The 8703-nt window shown below is 43.8% G+C and overlaps 1 protein-coding gene across 1 annotated transcript in view; it reads left to right on the top strand.

Annotated features, from left to right (window-relative positions):
* The first annotated feature begins 2436 nt into the window (after positions 1–2436).
* Positions 2437–8703, top strand: part of LOC126249254 (MATH and LRR domain-containing protein PFE0570w) — a 252829-nt gene continuing 246562 nt past the window's right edge. The window contains exon 1 of the mRNA XM_049950913.1: positions 2437–2595. The gene's annotated coding sequence lies outside the window, so the exon portion shown is untranslated. The remainder of the gene's footprint in view (positions 2596–8703) is intronic.

Here is an 8703-nt window from a genome sequence, read left to right as displayed (position 1 = left end):
ACTGAAAAGTAAGGAAGTGGTTTCACAGTATAAGGTGTTAAATAGGAGATGAAAAAATTGCTGAACCCATGCTTCCATCTTTACTGAATATTGCGAAGGGCATCTGAACAACATTTTACTGCTGATAATAAAGGACTGACGCGAAAAATTCGGTGAAATCACCATCTAGGAAGAGCAATCAGGAGGAACTCACAGTAATGGGATTACAGAAGACAATGACGGCTGAGAAAATATAGTCAAACAGCAGAAGTCTCAGCTGACGCAGTCAATACCTTCGCTGCGCAGTGCCGATGGTACTGTTACCGACGACTGTGCCGCTAAAGCGGAGTTATTGAACGCAGTTTTCCGAAATTCCTTCACCAGGGAAGATGAATGGAATATTCCAGAATTTGAAACACGAAAAGCTGCTAGCATGAGTTTCTTAGAAGTAGATACCTTAGGGGTTGCGAAGCAACTCAAATCGCTTGATACGGGCAAGTCTTCAGGTCCAGATTGTATACCGATTAGGTTCCTTTCATATTACGCTGATACAATAGCTCCCTACTTAGCACTCATATACAACCGCTCGCTCACCGATAGATCTGTACCTACAGACTGGAAAATTGCGCAGGTCGCACCAGTGTTTAAGAAGGGTAGTAGGAGTAATCCATCTAACTACATACCTATATCATTGACGTCGGTTTGCAGTAGGGTTTTGGAGCATATACTGTATTCAAACATTATGAATCGCCTCGAAAGGAACGATCTATTGATACGTAATCAGCATGGTTTCAGAAAACATCGTTCTTGTGCAACTCAGCTTGCTCTTTATTCGCACGAAGTATTGGCCGCTATCGACAGGGGATCTCAAGTTGATTCCGTATTTCTAGATTTCCGGAAAGCTTTTGACACCGTTCCTCACAAGCGACTTCTAATCAAGCTGCGGGCCTATGGGGTATCGTCTCAGTTGTGCGACTGGATTCGTGATTTCCTGTCAGGAAGGTCGCAGTTCGTAGTAATAGACGGCAAATCATCGAGTAAAACTGAAGTGATATCAGGTGTTCCCCATGGAAGCATCCTGGGACCTCTGCTGTTCCTGATCTATATAAATGACCTGGGTGACAATCTGAGCAGTTCTCTTAGGTTGCTCGCAGATGATGCTGTAATTTACCGTCTAGTAAGGTCATCCGAAGACCAGTATCAGTTGCAAAGCGATTTAGAAAAGATTGCTGTATGGTGTGGCAGGTGGCAGTTGACGCTAAATAACGAAAAGTGTGAGGTGATCCACAAGAAATCCATTGGAATTCGATTACTCGATAAATAGTACAATTCTCAAGGCTGTCAATTCAACTAAGTACCTGGGTGTTAAAATTACGAACAACTTCAGTTGGAAAGACCACATAGATAATATTGTGGGGAAGGCGAGCCAAAGGTTGCGTTTCATTGGCAGGACACTTAGAAGATGCAACAAGTCCACTAAAGAGACAGCTTACACTACACTCGTTCGTCCTCTGTTAGAATATTGGTGTGCGTTGTGGGATCCTTACCAGGTGGGATTGACGGAGGACATCGAAAGGGTGCAAAAAAGGACAGTTCGTTTTGTATTATCACGTAGTAGGGGAGAGAGTGTGGCAGATATGATACGCGAATTGGGATGGAAGTCATTACAGCAAAGACGTTTTTCGTCGCGGCGAGATCTATTTACGAAATTTCAGTCAGCAACTTTCTCTTCCGAATGCGAAAATATTTTGTTGAGCCCAACCTACATAGGTAGGAATGATCATCTAAATAAAATAAGAGAAATCAGAGCTCGAACAGAAAGGTTTAGGTGTTCGTTTCTCCCGCGCGCTGTTCGGGAGTGGAATGGTAGAGAGACAGTATGATTGTGGTTCGATGAATCCTCTGCCAAGCACTTAAATGTGAATTGCAGCGTAGTCATGTAGATGTAGATGTAGATGACGGCTAGCTGCTTACAAATCAGGTTACATCGCCATGACAAAACTGTCTCTCTACTCCACTGTTGATGCACAAGGCTTCAGCTCAGATATTTTAAGGTATATAAGTGTGACACTGATAAAGGAGTCTTCATTTGTTATCAGTAATTTTAAACCGGGTAGGGGGTTGGGGGAGGCTGCCTGTTGATCATTAGTGGTCTTGTAACGAATTGTCTAGTGTTTCTTTTCTGTGCGTCGCTGGAGACTCTTCGTCGCGGCGGTAGGAGCTGCCAGCTCTTCATTACGAGATTGTCCTCCGCACTTGGGATGGGCTGAATACTTCTCGCCTTTGTGTGTGTGTGTGTGTGTGTGTGTGTGTGTGTGTGTGTGCACCGGACGCTCGCCGGCGCTGCTGACGCGATAGCGACGCGCGCCGCGGCCACCAGGTGTCTCTGGCGGCGCCCGGCGTATCGACCCGCCGGCGGCACCCCTTTAAAAGGGGCGGAGCGCCGCGGCGCCGGGGACGACTGTCGGCGACCGGCTGCCTGTTAACGCACAGGCGCCTCCTCCTCTCGCAACTCGCTCGGCCACAGCTCAGCCACAGCCACAACGCAGCCGCCGCTAGCCGACGCCAACTCTGACGCTGTCGTTGACCATTCATGAGAGCGGCCCTGTTCACGGGGTGAGTGAGCGCTCGCTGCGCACCCTCACCCGAATGCCGGCGGTGTCCACCGTACCCGCCCATGCCGGAAAACACCCTCTCTGTACCCTCTACCGCTGATGCGGCTTTCTTTTTCATTCTTGGTAACTACCATGCCGCAAATACTGCGCTTTCGCATTTTCAGCGTTTTCCATGCAGTATCATGTAACATCACCCTACAACCCGCGTCGGGTATAACGTTCATTCTTGGAAGCGTCAACACGTGAGGACAGTACCAGTTGTCGGAGCTAGAACTCGCGACCGCCCTTTCGTAATACTTTAATTACGTAAAATATCAAGTAGAAGGTTGCACAGCGCATGAAAAAAGTACGTAATGCATTAAAAGCTGCTTTAGTGTTTGAATTATTAATATAAAGCACAATTTGAACCCATAGTTCCGTAATTACATGTTAATGTGTGTTGTCACACATAATGGACTGTAAAGTCGTGTACGTACTGTATCACCCATTTCACAGCAACTGTTATTAATATGTCGGTAGAAAGCACAGCGTGCGATAACTTTCATAAACTGTTTTATAATACGCCATCCATATCATAGCTATCTGAATGCACTACCCAAATCTTCTTTCAATAATTCCGAAACTTAAAACATTATACTCTCACGTATTTCTTTCATATTTCAGTTGCAACTACAAAATGGAACTCATGTATCAAATATTCTACTGCATCCCGAAATCTTCTTTTTGCGTCTTTTCGCACATTTTACGATATGTTTATTTTAATATCTGTGCACCATGTTCGCAGGTGTATACAGTATGTAGAAACAAATCACAAGCTCGTTCGACGGAGTCAGATACGAAGCTCAATAAACTGATAACGCTCGTTCGTTACAACCTTCTTCATCGCAAATTCTTTTTATTGATTTGTTGGTCCATTATTTATTCCATCTAATCAGAAAGAGAGTTATGCCTTTTATGCCTCCCAAGGAGGTACGTCACTTTCCATAAATTTCTGTTCCCAAGTATCAGAGCTGTCTATATACTCTCCCTTCTCTGCCAGTTACCTCCGAGTGTCTTATCCGTGTGATTCCCTTTCTCGTTTTCCTTACAAACTTTGCATCTATCTGTGTGTGCCACTCTGTCAGTTGTTAGCTGCCCCTCTGTGTTTCAGCCGCCAGATTCACTTGCATTCAGATAATGACTTTTGTCCACGTAACGCCGCTTTGATTGGCAAACGAGGACTGAGTTAACCGTTTGTGAGGGGCGGCCAGAATGGCCGCTATTATCGGTAAATTGATCGGCCCATCGCCGGCTCGCCCATTCATTTTATGGTGGATGACGTCCGTTCTTATCCACTTTCATATCTGAACTCACTAGCATGCCTGTCCGGCCGAAAGACGACTTGAGAGAAGCTACTAATACACAGAAAAGAAATACAAGGACATTTCAACTGTATATGCGCCTTGTGAAAGTGTGTTACAATTATATAACCTAGCTTTGTGGCCCGGTGGACAAGTGTCGGAGTAGAACTCCAAGGTTCAGTGGTTTTCTTACGATGAGCTGCAGGAGATGCTTTAATTTTTCTTTTCTTTTCACGTGACATTAACCTCTGGAAATACTCATATATGCTTAAGGCAAGTTGTGCCACAAACTTCTCTTCTCCCCAATTCTTCTCCACCAATTGTGTGGTTAGACGCTATCAAGGCTACACCGAATCCAGCATCACTGCGCTAGTTAATGCACTATAGCAACGCTGGCGACAGAAGTAACTAGTTTTATATAAAAAGCCGTGTTGTCTTCATGTATCTGAAGACAAGCGGTTCCCAACCTTTTTAGCCTTGCGGATCAACTATTTTGTAAAAAGAAAAAAACCTTAGAGGCCCAGTAACTAAATATAAAAGTGTGTTTGTGTGTGTCTGTATGTGTGTGTGCGTATGCCAGTAGCCTTAATTAGTAAAACATACTGTACAAGAAGGATTGAAAAATATTTACATTTTTTATAAATAAAAGACTTGAATTATAACCAACTACATGAAAAAACAAAGGATGTGTATGATGTCCTTAGGTTAGTTAGGTTTAAGTAGTTCTAAGTTCTAGGGGACTGATGATCTTGAGTACCATATTGCTCAGAGCCATTTGAACTATTTGAAAACACAAAATCGAGTGGTCAGTCTTAAAAAGAACGCAATGGGATTTTTGACATTATTTGTCACCCTCGAGAGAATCAATACCGGTCCTAAAACAGGTTAATTTTAGCCCCAAATCACATTCTACATTCAGTCTATTACCGCACTTTTTTTTAAAAAAAAGTTGAAGAGGCTCGTTCACAAAGACAGTTTCTATAAAAAGGCCCACCAATTGTATCAGTGATTAGTAATTCAGTAATAGCTACACGAGGACTGAGCGAACTGGTGTAGTCGCTAACGCTTTCAACTCGCATTCGAGAGACACAAGTTCCGTTCTCGGTTCGGCCATCCTCATATCGGTTTTCTGCTGTCACCAAAGGTCGCCTCCAGTTGCAAGAAATCTGAACAATACTTCATTTCTTATAATCTTAGCCTTGGTCGGTATGCAGATCACCAATCATCCTTCCTTCTTTTAATGCCACGGTACCAAACGACCAAAATTCAAGCGAATCGCTCTTGTGAACACTTGTGTCCGAGAAACTACCAGCTTACGATCGGATTGTGGCATGTTATGTAGCAAGTGAATAAGACAGCCGAACAGTTGGAATTACAGCTGACCCGGGACCTAGAAACGTCGGGGAGGCTCCGTTCCCGCCGCAGCCGTAGTGGTCCACAACCCCACGGCAACTACCGCGGTCCACTTCACCCTTGTGCGGTTCGGCCCCCGGTGCCCCCCTCCAGGGAACGTCTCACACCAGACGAGTGTAGCCCCTATGTTTGTGTGGTAGAGTAATGATGGTGTACGCGTACGTGGAGAACTTGCTTGCGCAGCAATCGCCGACATAGTGTAGCTGAGGCGGATTAAGGGGAACCAGCCAGCATTCGCCGAGGCAAATGGAAAACCGCCTAAAAACCATCCACAGACTGGCCGGCTCACCAGACCTAGACACAAGTCCGCCGGGCGGATTCGTGTCGGGGACCAGGCACTCCTTCCCACTTCGGAAAGCCGTGCGTTAGACCGCTCAGCTAACCGGGCGGGCGTACCTTAACCATGGTTTCAACGGATTTAAAGCTGTCTTCTTCAGAAGGACAAGAAACCAACTTCCACTAGCAGTCAGTTGGTAAAGCGATATAACATCGCCACATGAAATGTCTCGGCAACGATCTGTACATCCATTTCTAGAAGTGTAAGGCCCCTAAAACCAAGGGCTTGTTACACCAGTAAAATCAATGACATAAAATTCCATATCACGTCAAGACGACTCACGCTATATGTTCACTCCATTAGAAGCCAGCCAAGGGCGCGCGCCAGCCCTGTAGGGGCGTAGACTTCCAACAATATGGTGGCACACGATATTGGAAATTTTCAACATAAAAATAATACTGGAAGTCCATCTTAGCAGCTTCTATTGATCCATCATTTCTGTCTGTTTCTTTCTTTGCAAAAAAAAAAAAAAAAAAAAAAAAAAAAAAAAAAAAAAAAAAAAAAAAAAGTCTCTGATCTTGACGACTAACGAGCGAAACCTTGAAGCTCCCGATAATTTTTATCTTGTCTTGGGCTTCCGAACAGAACTCACGGCCCAGTGCCACGCTGCCCGCGGCCCACGGCGCACGGGTTGGAAACCGCCGCTGTAGACAATTCCAACTATCCAAATGTAGACCTACATACCCATCATCAGAAGTATCCTGTTTTCACATGATATTATTTTTTGGTTATTGTAGCGGTTAGATGATCAGTTAGCGGCTGACGGTTCGTCGTTCCTGCTGCGTAAGGAATTTTACAATGGAAGAATACGCTGACTTACGACATGCTTTCAACGTACTTGTGTACCGTGACTGAATATGAGGTGTCTGTACAACGCAAATCTACGAAACCAAAAGCTTTTTGAAAGCCAGTGTGCTTTGACCTTTCACTTCTTCATGACTGTCACTCAGAATAATATGTTTTTACGAACGCAATTCCTTGTTACATGTATTCACTAACGCCCTTTTCAACATCGATTTTATTCACTTATTTGAATTTGGTTTTGCTCTGATGACTTCAATTTGTGCATCGTTCGCGGTTACTATGCTGTAACGGGCCGTAAAATGTTTTGCACACTCTGGTGGTAATAAAGGCTCAATGTGCTGTCAGTGTTAGTGGATTTTTTATACGAATGTATAGGAGGATTAAAAATAATCGAGAAACTACACGCTCCACGACTGCAAATATCACTTCTTGTGCCGATAAATTAGGTAAATTTTCAAAACTGATTATTTACAGACAATTATTATGGTAAAGCATACTACTTACTACATCATCCACAATTGGAAGTCGTAATATAACAGAAACGTATAGTGTAACTGGGTATTCACAGCAATTAAGAATTTGAAGTTATTTACTGGCTTTTAATTTTTGTGCATATAGTTCTAAGTGTGTTTGGAATACGTTTTGCTCTTCTGCGCTACTGTTCCAAGAGGAAAGTACTAGCAGAACTTAACTAAATGAGAGAGGGAGGTGGGTGAAATGGGAAAGAATTGACACTCCATAGAAGGTAACTAGTTTAGATGCTAATGTAATACAAATATTCATTAATAATATTTAGGTAGCTGCGTCAGGATCAACAGGTTACATTAAGGTGTACTCAAAAGACCTCAGAACAATTGTTAAGGGATCCGAGACAACTAAATGTCCTAACGACTTACGTTCATAAGCGAGAATGAAAGGCGTTGACAGTGATCATGAAAAGGTCGCTCACTGATTTAGGGGAAGGCAATAAAAGAAAGTTTCAGCAGTGATATTGGATATGATGTATCTTCAGAGGAGAACTATTTCCATTGATCCCTCTCTTAGTCTGGATTTATCGCTAATATATCGCCCAGTGGAAAATCCCAAGCGACTGAAAAAAACCGTACGCGACTTTTGTACGTTAAAAGAACTGATCCGCAAAATAACAGACCAGTATCCTTCGGTTGTTATTCGCAGCATTCTAACAGCATAAGGGTACGCCGACGATATTCTACGTCCCGTTTTGTTGCACTTCTTACGAGCCATCCTGTTGCCCGTCTTGCATTTCAGCAAGATAATGCCCGCTCGCACACGACGAGTGTTTCTACTGCTTGTCTTCGTGCTCGCCAAACCTTGCCTTGACCAGCAAGGTCGCCAGATCTCTACACAATCGAGAACGTTTGGTGCATTGTGGGCAGGTCCCTCGAATCATCTCCGTATTTTGACGATCCAACACTCCAATTGGACAGAATTTGGCACGATATCCCTCACGAGGACACCAACAACTCTGTCGATCAACGCAAAGCCAAATAACTGCTTACATAAGGGCCAGAGGTCGACCAACACGTTACTCACTTGTTCAATTTGTGAAGCTCTTTCTCTTTAATAATTCGTTTAATTTTTCAGAAATTTTAATCATTCGTTTGTTTGTACATGTAAATCAAATCTACCGATTTCCGTCCCATCCGGATAATTCATTCGTCGTGCGTCGTTCTTTTTTTCCCCTTAGACTGTACGAGGTCTGATTGGAAAGTTTCAAGAATGGGCCTGTAATTGTACAATGGTCGTACTTACATGCTACTGTGATGCATCTCCTTCAAAATAGTCCCCTTCTGAGTGAACACACCGACTCCAACGGTGTTTCCACGTTTGGAAACATTCCTGGAATTTTTTTTCCTGAAGTGTGTTAAGGACGCTCTCCGTATTTGCCTGGATGTCTTCAATCGAGTAAAATCGCTTCCCTTTCAGAGAATATTTCAGTTTAGGAAACAGGTAGAAGTTCGCAGGGGCCAAATCAGCGGAATATGGCGGTTGTGGAAGCACAGGAATTTTGAATTTGGTCAAAAATTCAACTATGGAGAAGGCACGATGAGCCGGAGCATTGTCATGGTGTAGCACCCAACTCCTGTCTTTCCACAATGAGGGTCTTTTCTTCGGCACCTTTTCGCACAAACGCTCAAGGACACATTTGTAGTATTCCTGGTTAACTGTCTGTCCTACAGCGGTAAACTCATGA

Source organism: Schistocerca nitens, chromosome 1 (genome assembly GCF_023898315.1).
Source record: "Schistocerca nitens isolate TAMUIC-IGC-003100 chromosome 1, iqSchNite1.1, whole genome shotgun sequence".
Lineage (NCBI taxonomy): Eukaryota > Metazoa > Arthropoda > Insecta > Orthoptera > Acrididae > Schistocerca > Schistocerca nitens.
The sequence above is the reverse complement of the archived record's forward strand: the minus strand, read 5'-3'. Positions and strand labels throughout refer to the sequence as shown.